This window comes from Pithys albifrons, chromosome 2 (genome assembly GCF_047495875.1).
Source record: "Pithys albifrons albifrons isolate INPA30051 chromosome 2, PitAlb_v1, whole genome shotgun sequence".
Lineage (NCBI taxonomy): Eukaryota > Metazoa > Chordata > Aves > Passeriformes > Thamnophilidae > Pithys > Pithys albifrons.
In genome coordinates, this window is record NC_092459.1 from 59,422,468 (window position 1) to 59,449,854 (window position 27,387).

The following is a 27,387-nucleotide window of genomic DNA, read 5'->3' on the forward strand; positions in this document are numbered from 1 at the left end:
AGCAAACAGCGTTTTGGCTACAAAAGGATGACCTTCCTTGTAAAGAATTTAAGTCTTTTAACTTCAGAGGGGAACGAGGCAGGAATGCTGTTTGTATCTGAAAACTAACATGATGAAGGAGAGTGGGGGGAGGGAAGCGGTATCTTCCTCCTATCACTTCAGTGCTTTCAAAGATCCCCATTTCCCAGAACTACCTCTGTAGCAGGATAATATAATTATTAGCAGCTGTTAAAACAAACAACAAACAAAAACAGCGCAGGCCAGGACTGGCATGTCTGCACATGCCTGAATGCTCTGACCCTTACACTGAGAACTCAACAAGAGGCCCCTTTCCCCAATGCCGCTGCTCCGATTCAGGCCTGGTAGAGCCAGAGCGTGGAGGCAGGGTGAAAACTGCAGCCAGAGGCATTTATTTTCATCCATTCATGTTATGAATGCCAAACACTCCTCCATTCGATGAGTGGAGCATTGATTCTTTCGCTTCTCGAACATGCTTCCCCATAAACAAAGGGCAAAAGAGATGACTTATTTCAGATTTGGAGAAACACGGGGGAGCAAATGAAACAACAGAAGGAACAAAAGCAAAAACTTCCATGTTTTTCAAGAGGAATATGGGGAGAGAGGGAGAGGTGGAGAAAGAGGTTAAATGATTGCTTGCTCCCGTGGCTTTAGAAGCCTGACAGTGGTAGGATTTCTGATCACATCTTTTGTTGTCATTGGTTTGTTCCTGGGATTGCAGGAGAGGATGCAGATATTCCTCTCTTTCCCTTTTTAATAAGAGCCTTCAGGGCCTTATATTCTCACTAAAGTTTATAAATATGATCCCGGAAATCTGTAAAATCCAAAAGCAAATAAAAGCATTCCCGTGTGAATTGTTTATTAAAATCACAGGATTTTTAAGTAGCTCTTGTGATTCCTTGGGCCAGTTTCACAATTCTGAATGCTCAAGGCGGGCAGTATAATTTCTACCTGCTGCCTGGGACTACTTTTTCTGATTAGCTGGCTCTAGGCGGCTCCTTGGTCTGCAAATTCCTTGTCAGAACCCTCCATTCATTTATTAACAAGCCAGAGGGGCACAGGTAGAGTGGCAGTCCGCTATGAATATTTATGTCCTGCCAGACTGATCCAGTGGCAGGCACCAAAGCAGTGACTTAGAGCAATTTAAAACGTGACTGCCTCCAACAGTGCACACCCTCCCTCCCCTCTTTGAGGATTCCATGGCCGGCACAGTGATCCGGTGTGTTAGTGCCGAGCTGTGGGCTGGGGCTGCAGTGGCTGAGCCATGGGCATATGTTCGGGTTGTGCTGGCGGAGCTCTAAGGGAACGGCAGCAGGATCTGGCCCAGGGACAGGGCGGGCAGAAGGGTTTGAAAGCGCTGTAGCAGAATGCACCGGCTCTCTTCTCTCAGTCTGCAGCTAAAATGAAATGCAAAATGGCACATATCGCATGCATGTCCCCTTTGTCTGGGAGGGAGAGACTTCGCTCTTTAAAGGGGCAGTACGCAGAAGCGGTGAGGTTTCTGTTGCTGCTAAGCTTGCTGCTATCTTTCCAGGCTGAATAATAATTGGCAAATGTCAAAATATTAATATTTAGTGGTAATTAAAAATGTGACTAAACCCCGAAGGTTGGCATTAAATCCAAGCAAATCCCTTTAATATACCGGGCCAAACCCACTCCAACTATTTCTGAAACTTTGCAGCTTGGACCCCTCTCCACTGATAATGATGGTCAGTTTTGTTATCATGGACCTCTTCCTTTGTCCTTCCCTTGCCTGCCAGGCAGAGAAGCTCTGCCGCATACATTTTCTTCTTGACCCTCCTTGTCCTTTTCTCAAGTGCCTCTTATGTTGGTTAGATAAAAGGTAGCAGTGTTCTAAAACGCTGCCTCTGTAGTTTTGCTATGTAAAATGACATTCATTCTGAAGAGTGGTAAGAAAATAATGATCTCATTAGAAGAGAGTTTAGCTGTGTAGTGGTTCCTCTCTGTAGTGGAGATTAAATATCTGCTAACTACAAACAATAGTCATTTAAACAAAGAGCCGCCATCAAAGTTATTATCTCTCTTTCTGCCCTTCAAGAACATCAGAAATTGATCCTCACCATTGAACATTTTCATCAAAGGTCCTGAATTTTAAGATTGAAACACTAATTGTTTTGTGTGTGTGTGTGTCTATGTGTGTTGCTAAACTGGTTCCTCAGGTTGGTGTTCTTAACTAATTATCGGTGACATTTCTCTTTTTTCCTAATGAACTTCCTTGATTGTTGGTTTTTTTCTTTCTTCATCAGAAAGACAGAATACAAATCCTGACCCAAAATAGAGAGGTGAAGTGGTAGAATATAAAGGAAATTATAGTGCAAACAACTTTTTTCTCTTCTGTGTATGAGGAATGCTAGAAGTGCATGGCCACTGCACATTTGGAAAATATAATAAAAGAGATGGTTCAGAGTTGCTGCCCAAGTTGTAATCAGAATAAGAGAAGGATGGAAATGGTGAACCCAGGATTTACAGTTTCATGCCCCATCTAGAATGTTAAAAGTGGAGCTGCAAGACAAGAAGCAAGGAAGCCTTGAAAATAAACGTCCACCTCTCTCTTCTCTAATCCAACACCCTCAGCCTTCTATGGTGGTGGTACATAATTCGTTTCCTTTCTGAAACTAGACCATGCTTTCCTTGCTTGATGCCTGCTTACAGCAGAACATCTACGTTTTACACTTGTGCAACTTCTGAGCTCTGGAAGGGCAGAGGCATGACAAGTAAAACATACAGGAACATGTTGCCTAAAACTGGAGCTGTCTAGTGGCTTCTCATGCTGTTGGAATTGCTGCCATTCAACACTACTGAGAGGCCTGTGTTTCAGGGATGGCAACAAGCAAAAGGGTGGGGTATGATGATGATTATGATGCTGGTGCATATATGCATACATGCAGCAGATCCCAAGTTGCTTGATTTGTCATTGACTCAGAACTGAGCATATATTTTATGTAATTTAGGAAGGAGCAGCTTGTGAGAAACTCATGTTCACTGTAGTGCATGAAAATACTTCATTATTCTAAACATCTTTGTTCAATGTAAAGACCCAGATTAATGAAGAACCAAAATACAGTGCTGTCACTGTTTTTTTTAAAGTCAAACATATCTATGCAGTCACCTACTTTCATTATGACCTCCAAATGCCAATTATATCTCTAGGAAATTTCAAAGAAAAATGTCAGGCTTTTTGTTAGAGATTTCCTGTCAAAAGTGAAAACTGAAGCAATAGTGTGGTTAAAGCCTCAGTCTAGTTTGTGTTGCTCTGATCTGAACTGATTTCTTTCTGGAACAATCCCCTCTGTCATGAAAACATTGTAAAGTATATATTTTTCTTTCCTTAAAAGTACATTTTTATTGAAAGAGACTTTTTGTCTTTTAAATGAAAAACATTTTGACCAAGTCAGCAAGGGACATAAAAGTGCCCAAACACTAGTGAGTTTAAATTCCTGACCTCTGATCTGGAGAAGTTACTGAATGCATAATGTTGAAGAATAACAAAGACGGAACAAGTGGAATAAAAGATACTAGCAGTGACTTCTACTACCCACATACCATCAAGAAAGAAGTTATCTAAGGACATTGTAATACAGAAGCAGCTAAAAAGAAAGCAGGAGGAAAGAGAAAACAAATTATGATTAAATGGCTAAGTTCAAAATGCTGTTTGAGGTAAGCAAGATCCCCTGGAAAATGGAGAGAGAGCAGGAGTGAAGCCAAAAGTAAAGAGTGCAAGCTATGATAAGGAAAAAGAAGATGAAAATTCTGAAGAATGGCAATTACTTGATAATAAGGGTTATTTAAATATGTGAGATACCGTAAGCCTGTCTGTCCACAGGATTTCAAGGATGCAAGAAAAGCAATTAAGGGGAACAGTGTTCTTCCAGAGAGTTTTGACAACTCCTTTGCTTGCCAGGAGGGTCTATAGCACAAAGGAATTCAGTGAATTTGTGGAAGAGTCAAATTAGTTTCACATTGGTCCCGTGAACAAAAGCATTGCCTTGCACAGCAATGTTAGGCCATCTGTGAAACTTACCTGAGGTTGCGGCTGGAAAGAGCTCTTTCAGAGCTCGTGACAATCTGCAAGAGGAGGACCTGCTTGGACAAGCTGAATCCGTGGGAGCTGCCTCTGCTACTTCTGAAGATTTTTCTCGTGCCGTTACAAGCCTCTGGGAGTTCAGCTCTGCTGCTTGTCCTGCCTCTCCGGGGAGCAAGGCAGTCAGGATAGCACTGGCTAATGAACGGAGCACAACAGCAGGAGGTCTTCCACCCTGGTTTATTCATTGTGGCCCCAGGTTTTACTTAGCAAAACTCCTTCACTCACAAAACAAGTTTAATGCTGTCTCTGATACAGTGTATGGCTACTGTACCTTGACTTTCAATTACATTAAATCCTATTATAATCACTTTCTTTATAACAAATCCTCTTTAACACCTGAAAAGCTCAGTTCCCATGGGTGCAATGCTGTGTTCTTGAAATAAAAAACAGAGGAATTCTAATGGAAATGCATTAACTGGGAGAATACTTTGAAAATGTGCCTGGGATGAAAGGCCTTCAGCACGCGGCTTACATTCAAATAGCAGTAGAGAAAAAAATTCCCAGAGCCAAGCACTTGTACACCAGCTGCCTTAAGATAGAGTGTCTGAATCACCATGTTATCACAGTAAAACATCTTGTATGGAAAATCATCACTATCCAAAGACAGGTCAAGTACAGGTTATCTAAGTACTATTATTATAGAACTGAATGTTTTCCATCAAAACAGGAGCAAGAATTTGAAGAGATTTACAGTGATGGCCAAAAGGCTCAGTGGTATAGTTGATAAACCACAAAGCTGCTTTGTGACTTTTTTGTTGTTGCTGCTGCTTTTTTTTTCTGGCTGGCAGGAAGGCACCAAAAGTAGTATGCCACATTTTGCTACAATTGTTTTCATGATTCTACACTTCCTGGAAAAATAAGAGATTTTGTGCATGATTCACATGATGTTTGGTTTTTCTAATATAAAAATTGTCCTGCTGTTGTCTATTAAAATGAGAAATAATGACTCTTCCTTGGAGGACATAGAGAGAGAGAGAGGAAGAATATTTCTAACACAGATGCAAATCTGGTAACCTTCATCCAAACAACTGTGATTTCTCAATGCATATTACATACAGGTTGAAAAAGAAAAGCTCACTCAGGGGTCCTAGGAGATAGCAAGTAAAATGAATTACATGATTCATGCCTTTCGGGTACCATACTCCTCTTGATTCTGTTTCCCGTGCTAGTGGAGTTTGCTGAGGGAACCTGAAAGCCTGAACTACAACTATATGGTTACAAACTATGTGTGGGGTCCTCTCACACACTGATTAAACACTGAAGAATAGATAGCACCTTTCCATACAGTTCTTAGCAGTAGAAAAATCTTCAGTCCTGTTCTTATCCTATCAGAGTACTGGTTCATTCCTATGTTTTCTCAGAACAACACCTAAGTGGACAATATATTGCAGAGACACTGTAGTAAATCTTTTCTTGCATAGATCTGGCTTGTGAAATAATTAACCACATCCAATTTAACATAGGTAAGTCCTCTTGGTACATGTATACTTTCTTCAAACCCCACCAAATTTTGTTGCATTTCAAGTACCTCTCTTCTGATTTCTAGCAGTGGTGCTGGTAAATGGTTTGATGATTTGGGAGGACTACCCACATGGTCCTTCTAGACCACATCAGAAACAAAAAAATATATAATGATCATGATTTTCCAGTGAAGGCAACTGTCTTCTGACCTAAAGCTCTGTTTTGGTGACAGTGCAGCCCTATATCAGCTTGTGATGACTGTGAACCTGCACCATGAGGGACTGGAGTCTGTCATTAAGTATGTGCATACATTTCTCCTTAATTTTCCAACCAGGGAGTCAGGAGTATATACTGGCAGGTTTTGCTGTATACAGATAGAATATGGCAAAATGTGATGGCACTGTTGAATAGTGAATGTGCACTGTGGCATAAGGCAATACTCTCTTCCAAAGGAAAAACCTATTATTTTTTTTCTGTATAGAAACCTTTTTATGGATTATTGTGAGTATAATTCTGTGGAAGTAGCATAATTCTTTTTGCACAGGGGAGCTAAAAAATTGTCTGAATTTTGTGGAAAGGTTATGTAACTGTACTCTTTCTTTAAATAGTACTTTTTATTCATACTGCTTTCTCATCAGTAGGGAAAAAAAGAAAAAAACCCATATTTTCCTATGCACAAAAGGTAATTTCCAAAGGACTGTAATTAGTTCATGAAAACTGTCTTTTGTCATATCTCCTCAGTTGAAATGGAAAAAAGGATGGACCTTTTTCTTTGTTAAAACAAAAACATAGCAAAAGAGACAGGGAAGCATAAAGGAATCATATGACAATTTATGTCTTAGGTCTACAGAAAATGATATTGCAGCAGTACTGTGCATTCATGACTTCTCACTTTGATTGCCAACTTTGGGAAAACCTAGAAGTGGCAACTGTCATCTATTTCTTTGCTCATCTCTCCTGAGAGAGAACTTGGAGCCTTATAAAAAAGAGGTATAGTTCAAATGTTAATGGGGAGATAAGAAGGAAGCTATAAAAGCCCTAATACTGCAAGGTCACTCTAGCACAGTCACATATACTTTTGATCTCTGAGGATCATCTGAATTCACTGTCGATTTTTGGCCCCAAACAGGAGGAAAGGTGTACTAATATAAGGAAAAAGACTGGCAGATATTTGGGTAAAAGGAAAGAGATGACTAGAGAAAAACAAAAGGGATAAATTGATGGTAATGGATAATAAAGAATGAAGACTGCTGAAAAAGGAAGGTCTGGTAGAAAAGTTATTTACAAAAATAATTGTGATAATTTCATTTTGGGTGATGTTTTTGAACACTATGTAAAAAGATCATCGTTTTTACCAATAGTCTTAAGACTTACCCAGTTTGGAAAATACTCAGTGAGAACATGGACTACCTTTCAATTAAACTGAATTCAAAACCTCCTATAGTAAGTTTATTTCAAACAAATACAACAATGAAATGAAAAAAATTATGGGAATAAGAGCAACTAAAATCTCACCTTCTCATGGTCATCTTTCTTGTATGTTCTCATCCTGAAACACTACCAGTAAGTGATTTATTTATAATAATAAACACATGATGCAACCATTTCTGTTGTATCCTTTAGATTATGTCATGGATGAAGAAGGGAGAAATACCTTCTGAACAAAGGTTCTTCTTTACATAAAGATATAGCTAATCCTAAAATAATAAAAAATGATACTGTAAATAAGTTCAGGGTCTATAAATAGAACTCAATTTTAAAGGGCTTACTTAAATAGGCTTAAACCACAAAATAGAAGTTTATTGAAATATGGTTTTAAATAGAAGTTTATTTGAGTAGGCATAAGCCATAAATTTCAAATCCAGATTTATAAACCCCCAAATTTTAGGACTGTTTGGATCTATGGTTTTTGTTTCCTCCCATTACACTGGAGGTTACTTGTCATTTAGATTAGGGTTCACATTTCATATGCATCTAAAATCTGGAGTTTGATTATGTGCTCTAGTTAAAAGCTATAACTAGAAACAAAAAAAAATCCTCTTTATTTTTTACCAGTTTTATTTTAATCAAATACTATAATTTTCTTTTATAGTTCTGTTCTATACTTAACAACCATTTTTAACCTGAGATTTTTCAATAAGCATAAAGACATTGACCATTAAGTTAATGAAATTAGTGATGGTAGAAAAACTATTAAAAATATTACAAAGTATTGCTAAGCATGCATCTAAGGAGATTGAGAATATTGTATGGTTTATTACTTGAGGAGCAATGTGGGATACTGTAACTAAAATCTGTTTCATAATTCAAATACACAAGAGGATAGACTTATGGTTGCAAATGGTGTAACAGCATAAATTTGATGGAATTATGCCAGTTTATAGCAGCAGGCTCTCTATGTCTCACAGGAGATGACTTAGGCTTCTGAAAAAAATTATCAGTGTAGTGACAGTGTCTCCCACTGCAGTTGGCACTGAGGGGCTTGGTGGCAAAAAGCTGTTATTGCCCTTCATGACCACTGGCTCTTGACAGCAAGCAGTGGCTGTGCTTTGACTAAAGGGTTGTCTCTGCAAGGCTAGGGAAGAAGAGATAGGCTTTGATATTCTCTGAATTCAGGAAGGCAAGAAGGATGCTGTTAGATAAGCCTGTTTCCAAAACTGCAGAAGCCCCAGCATTGTTGGTCTGCTTGGTTTGTCTGCTGGGCACAAGGAAGAAACATTGGTGTAAGACGGGCAGGATAAATATAGCAGTGGATGAAGCCATGTATGACTGGAGCTTTTTGGTATGGCTCCTGGCTAAATTTGATGAATCATTATGTTTTGGGAAAGCAGAAGAGCTGGCCATGTGAAATGTAGAATCATGTTCATAGGGAACTGCAAGTCTTTCCTGCTGCACCACAAGCTGCTACTGTACCAGGTAAAACGATGCCTCTTAAGAAAAGACACCAGGTTGCTTGGCATATCTGCTCCTTTGACTCAGTTCTGTTTTGCAGCAGCAAAGTGTGCTACAGGCTCCTTAAGTGAAAGCCTGACCCTGGTGTAGCCCATGAGTTTTCTGTTAGGACCTGCAGCATAGCAGGGATTTTAGCCTTGGGTCAAATCTACTCTGAAAAAGTAATGTGAAAAGCGAGTCTTGGTCCTCTGAGATGGGAAGTGCCTAAAATTCTCTTACTAAGACCGCGCTATTCTGTCCTTTGAATACTTTGCTTGCACGTTTCTAGTGGCCTGACTACACACGAAACTTGGAAATTTGAGTGGAGGGGCAGACAGTATTAGCTGGTATTTGTTGATTATAACAACAAGGACTAAGGTAAATACAGAGAAATGTCTTCATTTTTCTCAAATTACATGGCCATCCTTACTGGACTTCTCAAAGACTGCTTGATGTTGTACTCATGTGATTCAGAATTTAGCCATGCCTGCCTTCAAATCAAGAAGAATAAAAAGATCTTTTGCTCACCATTACATTAATTCTTCTTTAACTCCTGATCAAATGCTTGATTCTCCAGGCTGTAGCGTGCAGGATAAATATGAGGTAATACACTAGAAATAATGCAGTGTCCCTAGGAAGCAGAATTAAGTACTTGACTTTGACTGGGTATACAGTGAGGCTGTTAGGAAGAAAAAAAGAAGGAAAAACAAAGGGATTACAGAACTGTGATACTGTGTTTTAGAAATTTTATATACCTTGTTGTTATGGGTTTAGCCAGGTAGACCTAAATTTAGGCTTTAGATTTCAGACTAGGCCTGAGACTATCAGCTGACTTGAGCTGGGCTGGGCTAGCTGACAGCTGACTACTAGCCAATAGTATTCCATACCATATTCTGACATCATCTCCAAGTGAAGGAGCTGGTGTGGGAGTGGCTTGTTCAGTTCCTTCATGGCTGTGATCCCAGAAAGACACACAGTGCCATCCCAGGAGGGACGGGAGGCCCAAGCCCATCACCAGTTCACCATCATGCTATCTTAGAGAAGTAAAATGTTTGTTCTTAGTTTTTCTCTCTGCTTGGGTCTGTCTCTGGGGAATTGAGTTCTCTAGAGGTAATTTGTAGTTAGAATAATGATTTGTGTTCGATGGGAGTTTTTTTTGATATATCTAACTTGTGTAAGTGTGTGTTATATTGTAGTTTCTTTTAATTTTCTCTTTTCTGTATAAATATATATAGTTAGTTTTAAGTTTAACCTGTTTTGAAGTTTTTCTCCTTTCTCCCTTTTCTTGGCAGAGGGAGGGAAGCTCTAACATGCTATGTTGGGCAGTTGGCATTTTGCCAGCTCAATCCAGGACACTTGGGCAGCTTCAGAAAGCTGCTGGAGACCTAAAAGGAAGCTCAGTTCAATTAATACAAGGCAGCCAAACCTTTTCAAATAGTGGATAGCCTTTGAGTTTCAGGAATATATCTTATGCTTTTGGCAAAGGTTGATGAGTCATATATATTCCTTGTGTGTTCAACATGAGGATCAGACTAAAAGTAACCCCATTTTGAGGCAGAAGGTAGGCAACTTGACACTGTGATCCATTATGCTAAAGAGAAATGTTTCTGTCTAAACCCAGAGGTAAACTGCACAGACAAGGAGTCATTGAAATGAATTATGTGGCCAATCTTATTAGGCCTGGGTCAGAAGCAGAGATATCTCTCTATTTCTGTTCCTCCACCTCCTAAGTACATTTAGCCTTTACACTATTAGACTTCCCTGGGCCCTTTTTTAAAATGTCACCTGCTCCACAAATTCCAGCATTTTGTATTTTTAGATGCTGGGGTCAGGATGAGTGCAAAAATAATGACATTTCTGCCCTTACAAGTAATTCCTTCATTTTATTGCTTGTAGGAATACAGACTGAAGGATAACTGCTTAACCATTTTAACCTCACAGTCTGAGAAATTACAAAGAAAATGAACCTCTTCCTAACCCGATAACCCTCCTTGTACCTAACATCTTCATGAAGAAGCCCCTTCCTAGTGTGCTTTTGAAGCTACTTGCATGATGCACAATGGGGTGAAGTATCATTAGGCATTATGTCCCTCTATCCATTCTGTAAAGCAGCTTTACCAGAAAACCACCTGATCTGATACTCTTATTTCATCAGTCACAAACTATTTCTTTTTAGTTCATTTAGAATTTACTATTTTTCCTTTCCTTCAGAGCAAGGTCAAATGCTTGTTCTAGGCTTTTCTTTCTGTGTTTGAATTAAGATGCTTTCCTCCCCCTCTGCTCCCCCCCCTCCCTTAATGTTCAAGGCTATGTCACTGCTCCTGAACAAGGAAGTGAAGCTGTTTTATGTGGAATCAATTATCACTGGCAGACCCCATGTCATTTGCAAATGGGAAGATCTGGTTTAAAAGTTTTGTCTTCTAAAACAAGTCCTGCTGCTCAGTCTCCAGTGATTTCCATTTTAAATTTGGGGATATTTTCTCAAATTAAAATAAACTTTGAAAACATAAGTATAAAACCTTAATACCACACTTTTCACCTTTTAACTAGAAGGTCCATAGACCTGGCCATAAGTATGGATAAAAGCTTCTTAATGTTGTCATATTTTAAGGTTTGGACCAATAACACTGCCTCTCACATACTTCAAGGGAAATCACCCAATTTTCCTTCTGTTAAGCGTGAAGAATTTTGCATATCCAGAGATAGAAAAAAAGTTACTGAATGCAACATAATAAGCTCTATGTTTTTAATGTCTAAGTAATTCTGGTCTTTGTTGCTTTATTGTCTAAAAGTCATGTTTTCTGTTCTTGCCTTTCACCAGCTGAGATTGCTTCCAAATATGAAGAGTGGGACTATCAGAGGGAAAAGACAATCTCACAGAGGTATTCTCAGAAACAGTGTATTAAACCGAATCTTCTGGGAATGCATTTTTAAAAACGGATCTGATTTACCATGAGGCTGTGTTGCAGTAGTTAACCTGGTGTAGTTTTCCTCAAGGGAATACATTCAAGTCTGGTGGTGGAATAAAGAAAGGCATGTGTTTTTTATTAAGAACTTTTAGCCCTTTACCATTTTTGTAAAGAAACACTACCACAGATGATAACTGAGCAAAGGAAAGATCGTATTTTAAGTGAATTCCTATGCCATCAGTGATGATTTTTCATGCCTTTTCATCACTTTTATTAGTAGTTTAAAGGAGCAATAAAGAATATGTAGCTATTAAACCTATGAAACCCTCCACAAACCTTTCAATGCAAAAGAGGAAGAAAAACAATCTAAACCACTCACTGTAATGTCAACATTTGTCAAAAACCATGATTTAAAAATAGAAAGAAAGAAGAAATTATGTGCTGATCTATATTTAGCATAATCAGGCTTTTGAATGAAGTTTTGAGGCCCATATTTTCATAATTGTGTGTGTGCAATTGATTGAAATTTTATGGCAGGCAAGGTTTCCTTGAGGGAGGGAGATAAATTACTGAGTCAATATTTGAGAGCTCTTTTGCTTTGTTTTAATGTTATTGAGAAGTCTGGTTGGCAGCCATGATAGGTGCTTTACAGCTCACAGATTATTAAAAAATAAGAAATAATTAGGCATAGCCAACAATCTATTGGTTGCACATGGTCAGTACAGGAGAGCAGTGGTTTAAAATATTTGTCTCATGTGCTTTACATCCATAGAAATACCATATGAAGCTGTACTGATCAGGATAATTTGCTTGAGAAGAGACTTCTGGATCAAGTTAGTTTGTATTAGAATTTCAGACCTCCTTTGAATGGTACCTGTGGGGCATTTAGTGAAATGAAGAGGCAAGGGAAGAAGGATGTTGTGCTTTCTGCTAAATAATAATAAACAGAGCTAAATAATGATAAACGAACAAAGCAGAAGGTTTTTTTCAAACTTAAAAATTTTAAAGTGTATTTCTGCTGTGCTAAAGACATCCTTAGTGTCTCAACATCTTTGTGTATTTCTCAAAAATTTGTTGGGGAAAAAAAAAGGAGTACATCTATATATATTACTACATATTTCTATCCATGTATAGGTAAGGTTATTCCAGCAGGATGCAGGTGACCCTTAGACTGCTAATGCCTACATACAATATTTTCAGAATTCTGGGAAACACATTAAGAAGTTACACTTCTGGAAACAATACTCCTCTGTCAGATCTTATAAAGCAATACAAACCAGAAAGATTCCATAAACTTTGCAAGTTTTGTACCGCCATGTTTCTTGAAAAAGGCAACTCTCCTGTCGCCCTTGGCTCTGAGTAAACTTTTTGACTTCTTTTTTTGCCATGCACTTGGAATAAAATCAGTCCCTCAATTTAATGAGATATTGTCAGTTAAACTATTGGAGAGGCCATATTTTGTTCTTTTTTACTTCTAAACACTTTACAGAACCAAACATTAATTGAAGAATATAGACACACGTGTGCCCATATGTACACATATGCAGATGTAGTCCTAAAGGAAGCAGCATTTGATCTCCTACAATGTCAACTAAGTACTTTTTTCCTTTTTAACTGTAAAACAAAACTGCCTGTTATTTGAAATAAAGTTGGCTTGAAACATGTTGTGTTTCATTCTTTGCTGTTTCCAGCCCTCTGTTTTTCCCGAAGTGGAGTTGTGTATTCTTACTAAAGAAAGCATGAAAAACAAAAAACATCTGATCTGGACTCCATAAGTCTGACGTACCCTAAATCAATGGTGGTTTTAAGAAAAGTAGCCTTATTACATTGTTGTTTCTCTGTACTTTTATACAAAATAATTTTGTGCCAGACTGAATTCTAGAGAATTTGTATTAAAAAAACTTGTAGGGCCATAATTTGTGGTTTATTCCCATGTTAACTGAGACTAATAATGCAAACACTATCTAACTCTTTTCTGAATTCTTAACTGAGGCTGAGAGATCTTTAAGAAAACATAAGAAGGAAAAAGAAGAAAGTTAAAAAAAGGAAAAAAGGGAAGGCTAAGAATGTGTTTTCCTGATTTTAAAGCTATGGAAGCAGGACAAAGTAGGGAAAAGTTATTTTCTCAGTGACACTCATGAGGCCAGTGGCAGAAGCAAGGACAAAACCCAGTTTTGTTGAGAACCAATATCCCCTTTCCAGGGATTAAAAAGCATTCTCCGCTATCATGGGATGATATCACAAACACTCTTCCTCAGGGTACTTGTCTACCAAGCATACACAGGAACGATTTTTCTCTTGTTTATTATCACTCAGTCTATTTTTTACCCTGGAACTAAGCAGAAGAATTCCATGCTAAATGTCACATCTCAGAATCAGACATGTTTGCGGGAGTTGTGCTACTGTCTTTTTTCTATTTACAATGAGACTATATCTTTCATTCTTCCATTCCTCATAAAACTGACAAAAACATTTCCATCAGAATTTCTTTTTAAAAATTACTCACCTCAGGCACTATATAATACTGGAAAATTGAAAATAGCCATAAGGCTGATCATTTGGAGGAATCACATCCATGAAACTGGTGTCTTAAACACAACATGCCTAGACATGGTTGGTTTTGAAGGCCTCTTGGGAAGGCAGTCATATACACGGCCATGAACAGAGTCTGGGACACCCTGCAGTATTCCCAACAGCTTGTGTCTCTGGTGTGACTAGCTGAGCTTTTCCCCCAATAACAGTGTTTCTTCTGAATTTGTTTCTTGATTGCTGCCCTGCATCCCATAGTGAAGGACTCACACAAATTAAGAACTGAAAATATGTAGGTGGACACCACTTTAATTTCACTGAGGCAAGTGACAGGCTACTTGAGAATTAGGCTGAGATGGTAATTGCTACCATTAAGCCAGATTTTTAGAGACAAGGATGATCCAGCATTTAAATGCTGACTAGAATGAAAAACCCCAGAAGTAAAAACTGTATGAGTGTTACATTTTTCACAGGTCCCTGTGGTTTGCCTTGTCAGATATCTGTGAAATAGAGCAGATATTGGCATGATGTCTAGGCAGCAAGCTTTGGCTTGGTCTGGGGAAAGGTGGAACTGGAATTTTGGCATCAGAGAAGCTTTTGCCATATAGCGGGAGAGCTTGCTTTCTCCTTCAGCCTCTTGGAACTGCAGGGGGGAGCAGATGACAGAAAGTGAGAAGGTTACAAACACTTCACCCAAGTTTCTCTGGCTGTGGAGTAACAGCAGGGGGGATCTGGGCTCAATGTCTTATATCTTCATAATTTTCTTATTTTTTTTTCAAAGGAAATTTAGCTTCAGGGGTGTCATCACCTGGCTTAGTGATGTCTTTACAGTCATCTGACTTGCTACATTAGGATAAAAATCACTGCTCTCACAACCATATCCTGCCATGGAGTTTCATGCAATAGTGCCATTGGATCCAGTGGGAATTCTGTATATGAAACAATGACTGGAAATGCCTGTAGTATTGCACATAGTGACATTATATCCCATAAAAACAACATAGAACAATAGCCAAAGGTCTTCCTAAGCAATAAAATTATATCTGGTTTCTTTACTTTTTCCCCTCCTCCCCATTCTGGGAAGTTTCCATAGCATGAGGTGTAAATTTTGGGCTGGTTAATTTCTGACATTCCTTTTCATTGAATAAAAAAAAATCTTAATGACTTACCCATTCTACTGAAAAAGTATTCAGGGAAGAAACTTTTGATAAAAAAACAGACACAACTGAGATGCAGTCTTGTAAAATTTCTTCTAAAAAAGGAAATTAAACAGTTTTCTTTTACTGAAATTAAACAATGAGACCTAACAAAAGGAATAATACTGGCCTTGATCCTCTGAAATTAATGCTGAAGCTTACATTGACTCCAGTGGGCTTTGGGTCAGACCAGTTTTGAATTAAAGACAAAATATGAACTTTGCTACAGAACTGTCCTTCATTTTGTTGAAGAACGGTCCTTATTTCCTTGGCATCAAATACTTACTGTTCACATAGAACACATTATTTTACCTGTTTAATCTTCTTCAGGTGTGACACAATTAGAATAAAAGAAACATCTGAACCTCCACATTTAGCATGTGGTGACTATATCCTGAAGAACAAAGAATAGCCAATTTAATGCTTCCTTAGAGGCTTCTTGACTATATAATGCCATTATTTTTCTTGCTCTGGGTAGGGGATTTTCCCCTCCCCAGTTTTCTGGGCAGGCATTTCCCTCTCAAAGATCTTCTAGGATGAAGAAGTGCCTCCCTTGAACTGTCCCCTTTTTCTACCACATAATCTCAGGCCCATATTTGTGGAAACAAGGTTTGCTCAGTCCATCACAAACAAGATTCCTAAAAGTGATTTATTGCTCACAAATGTGTCAGCAAAATACTTATTTATAGATACCAGAACTTTTTCATCAATGAGCCCACTTATTTAGGAAGGGTTTTCAAAATATTTGTTCCCTTTAGAGTGAATGCGGCCCTGTGAGATGACAGCTTCCTCCACATAAGCTGAGATCAAATTACCCCACCCAGATAAACCAAAAGCAAACGTGATTCCAACAACCAAAACAGCTTTTCTTCTCTAAGGGGAAAGCATCCATCTTTTAAGTTTGCATTGCATCCCATCAGATAATGTTAGACCTTATAATCTAATGCAGTACTTACAATACCCATAAATCACTCAGTCTGACATAAATGCAGAGAATATTCATTCTTTTCTTTGAGCAGAATGCAGTCATACCTTAATACTGACTTAAAACCAGTGAGGAGTCATATCCAATAACTATCCCAATTATCTCTCAGCACAATGTTTTCCACCTGCAAGGAATGATTTCGTGTCAGTAACAATGATAAAGTCCTTAAAGAGATGTTGATGCCTCATGGAAAAATTTGAAAGACATATTGTTTAGTGAGAGTTCTGCTTATAGACTGCATCATATATATTTGAGGCATTTCTTTTTCCTACTTTTTATTACTAAGGACATGTGCATAAAGAGATATTTTGTGTCAAGGAAATAATCATTATATAGCTACAGTGAAAACTGGCAATCGTGTGTTCTATTCTTGTTGTGATAGAGACTTCACAGTGACCTTGGTGAAGTTTTGTAACTGTTCTGTGCCCTCTGCAACATGGAGACAATGCTTATATGAGGCTGAGTATAGCAAAATGTTCCATAATTTTGGATGAAATGTGCCAGGAAGGGGTTAGAGCATATTCTTACCATTTATACCACAAGTTGTTGTTCTTTTCCTACTGAGCCTAAATGAAGAAATGAAAGATCAGTCCATTACTGTTTTAGGTGCTTTAATAAAAGATGTACAGAAAAAATTGCAATTTAGGTAGTAAAAATGAAGAAATAAAAGAGACAAAAAAGACAGTGATATTGAGAGGAGACAATCTTTGATAAAAGTTACAAAATTTCTAAAATATCAAAATATGGAAAAAAATATGTATTTCATGTCTTCTTTGTTACCTCTACAGAAGCAGATAGAAATAGAGCTGTCCTAACCCCGTTTAGGCTGCAACCTGCCAGAGCATTGCATCAGTTGGAGCCTGGTGCTATGTGAATGTGGCTGGATGGCTTTTAGATGAGGAGCTTTGGTCTCTCTGTGCCGTCTGTGTGAATAACTTTGCATCTCACAGCAAAAAAATGTTTACTAAACCACATCCCATCTGACTGCGGGAGGTGGTGAATGTGCTTGCATTGCAGAATTGAACTCTTATTTGCAGACCTCACTAACATTCACTCAAAATCTGCTTTCTTAGCTGCATCATTTTGAGTGTTTTAATAAACTGTACCTCCTGCAAAACAAGTAAAATACCAGAAACTTACTGCTTCCAGTTCCCTCCCTCCCTTTTTTCCCCTCTCTTCTGGAAAAATTTGAAGAGACTCTCATCTTGTTATTGAAGGGTTTTCCAAACCATAAGATCCTAGTTTCAGGGTTCCCTTCACCTGTTTCTATCTTTAAGCAACCACGAGTGTCTTTATACCAAATGGCAGTTTTCATGATGACCAATTGCTAATATCCACAAACAAAATTTTCAGAAGTTAGACTTACAGACAAAAGTTTTAACCACCTGCAGCTCACAGTAACTTTAGCAGGATTAGCAGTGACTGCTATTTCTGTACAGAAAATTGCCTCTCTGCAGAGATCTGTGTTTGAGTTTGCAGGACCCACTGTAGGCAGTCAAGGGGAAAGTTATGGTTCTTTGCAGGGTCCCTTCAACTTGTTATCATGTGACTGACACTTGTCAAGTGAACCAGAAAGCTTTACATAACCATTTTAACTTTTAATTATATCCATGTACTGAATTAACTCCCATAACTTTGGAATTTATCTGTCTCATATTATAATTGACTGTGCTCCTTGATCTGCCTGTCATCAGGCAAAATGCATTGTTAATTGGTTTTAATAACTTCCTGCATGTGCAGCAAGCAGTATCTACCATACGTTAAGGGACACATGTCAATCATAATTGACTTATTTTTAAATTTCATTGCCTTTGTGGGTTTAAATCAGATCCTTAATGCTACTTAAAGTCTTCTTTTGTGGTTACAGTTCAGTGCTTTTTTGCTAAACCTTCCAGAACAGTGTCCTTTCCTGGAGGGTGATACATTGAAACCACAAGTGCCAGAGGGGAAAAATTGTGCCACTGAAATGCGTGAAGATATGAATGACAGACTGTTCACTTAACTTGTACATTCAGAAATATCTACTTTGTCCTTCCCAGAGTGAAATGGCTGCTTTGACATAATTGTGGGCTCTTATATGATGTTAATCCACAGTGTCAAAGCTATTATAATTCTCGTTCAGATGTGCATATTTTCAAAAAGCATTCTAAGAAAAAGTAATTTTACATACTCAGCCACTGATTTTTATGTTAATTTTTGGTTTCACTTCTAAAAACTTTTAGAAATATGGCACTATAGGGTACTATTGGATTTAGTAAATCGGCTGGCTGCAAAATTCCTTTTTAAAGAAGTAAACTTTATAATCCAACTCTAGCAAACTAGTTATTTTCTAGAGGTTGTTAGCATTCTTGAAATGTATTTGATTTATCATTCTAGAACATCTGTTTGCTCAAAGAAACCATTAGTGTAAACAGTAAAAAGGTCTTCATATTACTCTGCTAATGTCTTGGCCTCAGTTTGCTCAGTAACTATCTAGTTTCAATTTGCTGTTCTTGTCCACTATCTGTTTAAACTCAGATGAAATTAACTGTTCTTTTCATTATTTATGATCTTTATACCTGTTCATTAGGGGTTGTAGGGAGTCACAATCAAATTTATATTATTCAGTCATTCTTTTAGAGCAACAAAGAACAGCAATCTGGTTTCATGCACAGCCAAGACATTTCCTGTCTGTTAACCCGTATTTCATTATCAGTCCCTTTTCACAGCGTCATATGCTTATTCTCAAAGCTTACTTAGCACTGTGATGAAATGTAAACATCTAACATCAATTATCAAGTAATGTAAAAATGTTAGAAGGACTGTTTAAAATGTTAGGAATAATATTTGAAGAAATCAATTCTTGGTCTTTTCTAGTGTCCATCTTGCTGATATCATACTGTGTAAATTTCTTCTCTCCTGTTAAAAACTATTGGATATGTATAGATGACTGCAAATGTTATCACCAAGAAAAACAGAAATCTTCACACTTTACAGGGGATGCACAAATCAACACTTTAAATTTGAATGGGCTATCATGGCAATGACAAAACTTTACAGAGGTTTTGAACTGAGAAGACTGTTAGGATTGCTTGAGCTACAATGAACAAAGGAACTGAAAGCATCTTTCCAACATATATTGAACAAATGCCAGAAAAAGAAAGTCCCACATCAGTCTGGAAAAGCATTCATAACTTGGCCTAAGTATTTTGTGTAAGAAATGATACGATAAAATTTGCGATGCTCAGAATTATATTATTGACATAAATCAGATAAGCTACTAAATCTTAAAAATGGGAAAACTTTGAGGGAAATATGCTTCAATTTTGCATTATCTTCATCAGAATCTGAAAGATGCTATACATTAACATCTGACTGTGTAAAAAAACAAAAGTGAAGAGAAGTATCCTTTATCCTACATTTAAATTGGTCTCAGAAATAAGGTGGAAAAGTTGCCAACATTATTTTATGTTATAGGTATTGATGTATAGCAGAGAAGTTGCATGTGAGTCCCAGATGCATTAGGCAGTATGCAATCTAAACAAAAACAAGGACAAGAAGCTTATGCAGAAAGATGAAGTAAAAGAAGACAAGAAAGGAATGATGCTATGTTGCAGTGAATTACACTTTCAGCATACTAGCAAACTAATTCCTCCAAATCTTTTCATAGGACAAAATTTCTTTTTAGGAATAACTAGTACGAGAGTGGACTTTCTGGGTGTTTATGAAAACTTGAGGGGAACCTTGGGTGAAACATTCCGAGCCAAGGATGGCAATGAAGAGTCTTGAGAATAATAAAGACATACCTTATATTGCAGCAACAGAGAAGATGCTGCTGAAAAGATATAAAAAAGAAAGTAATATTTGGCTGAATCAGTTCTTCAGGATGGTCCGTGTGTATAGACAAAAATGATGAGTATATTGAAAAGATCTTAAAAATGCTACATAAAAGCTATAGAACATAGTATGGGGATATCTAGAGAAAGGTACATGACATGGATATTTCTTAGAGTACCTCAGAATAAAAAGAATATTATATTTGGTATTAGAAAGGAGAATACATGTGGAATGTGATATAAAGCTAAATAAGGAGGACATTAAAAGCTTGAAAAGAGAGATTTTTCTGGCTCAAGTCAAGCAAATGGCTGTGCTGGATGGCTTTGCTCTCTGCTTTCACCTTCAGGAGTGATACACTCCTCGTTTCTTGTGCATTAGATAGAAACCTGGCTACTCTTCAGGCTAATCTTTCCTTTAGGTCAGTTCTTAGCTTGCGTTTTAGTTAAATGCTTTGGTAGCAACAGACCAAGTTGCTGAGAATTGGATATAATGCATCTATTATGTAATGTTAATACCCGTTTTGAGATTCCTACTGTAGAAAAAATATACCCTCCCCTCCCCCCCACCAAATGCTACCAAACAGAGTAGTATGATAGCCTTAAGTCTAAAATACCTTTATATTGTGGCCTTAGGCAAGGTGATGAAATTTAGATTCCTTTATTTTTTATATTTCAAACATGAATGCAGATAAAATACACTTCATACATATTTTAGATATTAGAATCATAAACTCACCACAAAATGGTGAACAGTTTCACTACCTTAGAAATACAGACTGACAGGATATAATACAAATACAAATTTTACTCTGTGTGCTTTAATTGCTATTGTAAACTTATGGCATTAACGTATTGAGAACACTATGTACTGCATTTCCCATGCTATGTGTGCAATCATGTAACTTAGGTATGAGATTCTCATGTGTCTTCTGAAATAATAGTTGTAAACTAATCATATATTTTAGATTGAACTGAGGCAGCACTTTCAAAATCATGGGAAAACTGTGTGGTGACTTATAACTGACTCACGTTTTTATTTTTTTTAAATAAAGCAATAATGCTGGTTCCTCAAGGAAGCTAGCAATCCACTGTGTTGTAGAAAGAATGTCCTAAAGACTGAGATGTTTCTGTCTGCTCAGAATTTGTACCACAGAATTTATGCTACTATGGAACAGCTTGTGTTTATGATAGATTGAAAAGAAAACAAATTTTTGGTGTCCAAAAGTGCAGCTGTGACCTGGGATCTGAGCTTAAATCCAGTCCATTTCAAGTCTCAGCTTCAAAATATGGAACATATCTTAGATTTAGGTTCAGTAGGGATTTCTGGAAACTCAGATCTTAGAGCGTGGTCCCACCTGTTGCATTTGCTAGTTCTATGCGCTAAGTCAATTGTCTGGATAATATAGCATTGGTTATCACTCAGGACAATATAGGGCCACTGCTTCCCTCAAAGATTATAAGTGCTATGTCCTTAAAGGATATAGATATATTTCTTTTCTCAATGGTTCTTTTAACTGCAACATTTATAGTTTGAAAGAAGATGGAGTGGGTTTTTCTAGCTAATAAAATAATTTAGTCAGTGCATTTGTATGAGCCACATGTTTTTCGGTCAATTAATTATCAGTTAATCAGATGTAGGAAAAGATACAAAGGAAAGAAATGATCAAGGCAAAGTCAGTAGGGCCACAGAGACCCAGTCTGGAAGAATTTTGAGGTGTAAACTGGCATCATTAGGACCACTGGTCCCTGGTTGTTTTATTTATTTATTGACCACTTCTTTTATCAAATTTTCCCATGGCTTCTTCAGATTGAAGAAAAATTGACCACAGTTGTGCCTGTCATGCCTGCCTCAGAACTAGCTCACATCTGTGAGCTCTTCCTGGTTTATGCAGACTGAGTTAAATTGCTTTTTTAATTGTATTTCAATGAGAACTTTTTTCTTTCAAGTCAGTGCCCAATAGTGATTGATGGAAGGATGTAGGGAAACATTGGCTTTTCTCAGGATACACTGTAGATGACCTTATGTCCTATGTCCTTGTTTCATTTGAAAAGAATAATTACTAATCAATAGTGAAGGGTTAGGTGACACACTAGGTTAATTTACTAGCCTTTTGCCTCTGGAGAGCTGGATTTTGGCTTAGGTCACATGTAAAACGGCTTTGGTGGTTTCAGCCTTGTCTGTCCTGAACGTCTGGCTGTATCACAGAAAACAAGCTTGAATTTGATATGTGTTAGATGCCTGGCAGTTTCTGCTTGGGGAAATCTCAGGGTTTGAACTGTGGGGATCGAAGCATGGGCAGAATGAGCACATGCTGACATCTGCAAGAGAAAACGCAGTGCAATGTCACAGTCTGCCTGACAGCAGGGGCCTGGCCCTCCCGCAGACATAGGGGCATTGCTCCCACCAGAGCCAGGTGCATCCATATTTTTAAAGACCTGAGCTTCTCTTTCTCCCTGTATCTGTTGGAGTCTTACAGTGACTGCCTTTCAGGATGTGTCTCTATTTAGACCATTCTCTCAGTTACTTTTTTTTTTCTCAAAATTAACCATCCAGGAAGCTGCTTTCTGCTTGTGCTTCAGAAAAGTTCATCATGAGAGATTTATGAGTAAAAATAACTTATCTGTTTATAAATTGGGAAAATAATATGGTTTCAGCCATTTTGTCAAAGTTATTACATCTCTTTTCTCAGCAGCTCCAGACCCTTTATTCTTTGAATGAGGTTCTTGACACTTTGTAGGAGGCTACTCTGGTGCTGAGGTCATATGATATGATTATATGATTATTAGTATCAAGATTAAGATAACCTTGATAGCCTGCTTAAACTTTATTTTGTTTGTGTAACTTTGATCCCAGTCTTTAGTATAATTTAGATTTTTAATACTCAGACTTGATCTCCTTATGAAGTGTTTGATTTCACCACTGAGGGTGCAGAAGGGGAGCTGAGAGCAAAATTGTGTGGTTTTTTGCTGTGCTTGGAGAGCTCCCCTTCTCTTAGTGATCTGTCTCACTGACTGCAGAAGGTGGAAGGGGAATAGTGAATGAGATTGGGAACTGAAGGCAGAAAGAGGCCTCTTGTTCAGCACTCACAGTTGCAGTTATAGTTGCATTTATATATTTGAGTATACAAATAACTGTAAAATACATGATGTATTGATGTTTCATGTTGGGTACAGAAAACTAATGGACAATTTTGACAATTTTGGCCTTTCCCTGTTCTTTTGCCGTGAGATGGACTCTTAATACTCATTCTTCCCTTCAGGACATTGTAAAGATTGGTGCTTGAGAAGGATTTAGACATGACTGTGAGTAACCTAATGAAGAATTGAAGGGATGAATAATTTTATAATGACTACAAGTTTTGATAAGCATTAAATAAGTTCAAACAACCAATGAGGAACATGAAATTAAAATTTGAATAATCACCCATTTAGAGACTGTGTCAGGGGAAGTCCCATGGGGAGGAAAGTGTATGTTAGTAAATCTGCACACAAGGGAGTAAAGACAGTCATACTACATATGTATGTATGGCCAGACTTTGTGAACAAAGATTTGGGCAGGGCTCTCCCCATGTGCGTGAGCCCTTCCAGCCTGTGCAGTGGATTTTTAGGTGAGGCACAGCGTGCACAGAACTGGCCCCACCATTTAAATCCTAAGGTCCATTTGCCATGGCCAAGCGAGCTTGGACAGTGGCAGTGAAGTCCTCGGGACTATCTGCAGCACCTGGTACTAACCCTGCTGAGCATCCGAGATCTGACAGGATGGGATGGCACAGAGGCATTTACTGCCAGGGGTCGGTCCCCACTGAGACTTGAACTCAGGTCCTTGGGATTCGGAGTCCAGAGTGCTCTCCATTACACCATGGACATACTACATATATAGGAGAGGAGAATAAAGGTTGGATAGACAGTCTTAATTCTGGCATTTCCTAATCCCTGTAAGAGTAAGTGTGGTGTCCTTTTACATAGCTTTTTTTGTGCATAGTAATATAGACATGATGCATAATAGTTCTGACATGGCTGGTGAGCTGCTGTTGTGCCTGTGTGTCTAGGCTGAATTGCCGATTGCCATCTAAATTTTCTCTTCACAGAAACAGGCTGACTGTAGCACATAGTATTGTCATCACTGCCTGTATCTACCCTGAAGGGCACTGCTGGTGAGAGCTGCTTCTGTAGGCACAATCCCCTACTAGTACCTGTATACTGAGTTAGTCTTTTTATGGAAATAAGGAGGCAACTTGAAAAATAATTTCTTAAAGAGCTAAATCCCTCAGGCTTCATGGAGATGTTTCAAAGGGACTTCCTCACTGACACCATTTTCATTTGACCAACGGGTCATTTTTCAAGCTATGAAGACTTTTTTAAAAATAAATTTCAAACATGTATTTCTAATTTGCAATATATACTTATAAGGTTTCCCATGTCATGCATTTTAATTGTGAGTTCTAACTGACTGGTTTAACGATACTTTGCAAAGTAAACTCAACATGTAGGTCATAAGTTCAGAATGAATGAATCCCTGGATGTTTACGAAACACCAAAATTAAATTACATTCTTAATTGTTTTGCAAATACTTTGGCCTAACTAATTAAATAGGAATGACTTTCTGCATTGCTGTAGCGCCAGGAATATTAAAGTCTTTAGGATTCATTTCAAATTAGCAAACTCAACTACTTTATTGTATACTATGTGGTCAACTAGCACTTCAAAAAAAGCAACTCCTGTATCCTCTCAAAAAAGCCAAACTAAATAACAAGTAATGTGATACAACTTCAGTTGTAAGGAATACCTCTTGTGGACAATTATTTGAGCATTTTCAGTGTTAGTAAATTTCCACCCACCTTCCCTGAGGCTCTTGGAGTCTTCTAGAATATCCTAATGAGTTTCTAGCCTAGGGAGAATATGTGTGAAAAAATATTTCCTCTTTGTCTTGTTCTCTGATTCTTTACCACATTTAGTGGGGTGTAGACCCTGGAATACACAGGTGGAAAGGTAATTTAAAACATAAGTTCAGCTGTTTGCACTGGAACAGCTGAGGTTTTTTTGTGTTTTGATCTCTTCCAGACATGAACTTCATCTTCATGAACTAGTTCCTTGTCTCCCAGAAATGTGTTTCTCTCAGGGTTAACAGTTTCTTTGCCCTAGGGTAATATGGTCAGGGCTGTGAACAGAGATAATACTTATGTAGGTGAGGCAGGCTATTCTGCAAAGGTTTCTGAAACCTTGTATTTGACTGTGTTCATCAGAGAGTGAGAGCAGCAAGAGCTCTGTATTCCCTGTGGTCTGTGATGCTGAGCAAGTGGACTTCTCAACTGTGTATAGCATTTTGGTAGAAGACAACTCTTTCATATTGTTGTGTCCTGCTACACAGGATTACAGTAAGCCAAGGAATCATGATATTTTGAGTTACACAGCTAGCTGTGGATAGAAGGAAAGTTTTAGCCAGATTAAGTTTTGGGTGTCTTAACCTTGGGGTATATCTTTGCATTTATCATAAACCTGTTTGTATCCAGTGTATTCTTCTTGCAAGAGGATGATGTAGAGACATCAAGGATTTTAAGGGTCCTTCTGTCTCCTCAAAGAATCATTTGCTCATCCAGGAGGTATCTTCAATTTGCTATTTTCATCCAAGCCCTTGCAGTTATTACTGTTGGTGTCTAACACGACTATTGTGGGCTGTACAATGCACTGACAAATTTAACCTCTTTTTGAAACTGGGAGAGAAAACTGTAAGTGAGATTGTTTGCATATTCATTGCTACTGGGATCAACACAGCCTTGTAGGACAGGATAATACCCTTGAGTCCTGCCTTAATAATACTCTTGTTCTGCAAAGCAAATTAAAAATGCAGATGATGAAGGAAAAATATGTAGCGTTTTGCATTGTTCTGGGAGATAACAATTATTAAAATGTTAGTCCTGAACAGTCATTGAGCCTATTCTGGGAAAAAAAGTTATGACCCTTTTCACCTCTCTTCTAGTGTTCAGGAGAAGTGGTCATGTGTAAAGCAGCTGATGACATCAACTATTAAAGTAGAAGATGGTTCTACAGATGTCTGAACCAGAAGAATACCCCAGTCTGCTAAAGCTTCTAAGAAGTTTTAATGGATTCTACACTAGTTAGCTAGGTGATATTCTGGAGAGTGGCTGGGACATTGATCCAGGAAGCTGACCAACATGTAGTGTGTTCTAGTTTATTTGTATGTTTTTCTCTGTTTATAAGACCTGGTTGAACACTCACAGGAAGCTATATAAAATTCTTAAATATTAAATTGTCATGGAGGCCTAGCTAGTTATACAAGCAAGCAACAAGCAAGCAACTGGTATATATATTCCAAGTATAAAAGCCTGAATAGGAGGATTTTAAGGAATATGCTCAGTGTCTGAAATTCCACCACAAGTTTACATTGAGGAAGTTGTTTCTAGTAGTATGATTTTTTTTACCTTAGAATAGAACTGAATAATCTTCAAAACAATGTTGTCTTTCCAGAAAGGCAAAACAACCCCTCTAAAACCAAAGAGGACAACTAGTGTCTTTCAAAGTAAATTTTTCAAACTCTGTAAGAATAACAGTTTTGCCAAGGAATGAAGTATTTTTGCAGTCACACATACATCAGAAATAATTGTGCTTGTAAGAATCTTTGTGCATGCTGCAATACTCTTGACAAGTGCATAGTCAACATGTTAAATTGGGATGGCCTGCAGAAAATTTAAACTCAGAGCTACCATTTTTGAAATTGTGTATAAAAGAATGCATTTCACTCTTATGAAATTCATTAAAGATAAGTGAAACTAGTCTCTCAAAAAGGAACATAACAAAGAAAACAAATATAAATGTACACAAGATAATAGAGTGTTGAACTGGAAGTACAGCTAAAGCACCTTCTGTATTTTGAAGGAAGGAAAATCAGTCGCTTTCAGAGAATCTCAACCGATTTTACTTAGACAATGAAGTTTTTATTTGCTGGGTAGATTTCTTCTTATTGAAGAGAATGTATTTTCATGTTTGTATTAGTGATTTTGAATAATCATTTCCTGTTTCTACTAGCAGTCCTCAAACAAAGAGATTTCTCAAGTGATAGCTAAATAAATCCTATATTTAGCCTTGCTGAGAATGTTCATTGTAAACAAAACTTTGTGGTTTATTGGTGTCAGTTGGGAAAGGGTCTCATTGCTCTTTATATCTCTATAGTTTACCATAGCTGTTACCTCTATTGTGCTAATTACTCGATGAGACGTTACGTTTTGTTTATGTGAAACAACACTTTCAGTGCTTTATATAATATTTTTTTCTGGTGGCAAAGCCCCACCTTTTTTTTTTTCACTCACCATAGTATGGCACGAACTTCCCCCTACAGGAATCAAACATCTTGAAAAATACCTGTTGCTTTAAGTAAATGCACTCTTATAAGAAAAGTACATCTGTTTTTACATCACATAT

General features: G+C 37.7%; 1 long non-coding RNA gene across 1 annotated transcript in view; it reads left to right on the plus strand.

Annotated features, from left to right (window-relative positions):
• LOC139668947 (uncharacterized) overlaps positions 1 to 12,281 on the plus strand; it is a 49,722-nt gene extending 37,441 nt beyond the window's left edge. The window contains exons 2-3 of the long non-coding RNA XR_011697151.1: positions 11,337 to 11,397; positions 12,197 to 12,281. This is a non-coding gene — a long non-coding RNA (uncharacterized lncRNA). The remainder of the gene's footprint in view (positions 1 to 11,336; positions 11,398 to 12,196) is intronic.
• Positions 12,282 to 27,387: the final 15,106 nt, after the last annotated feature.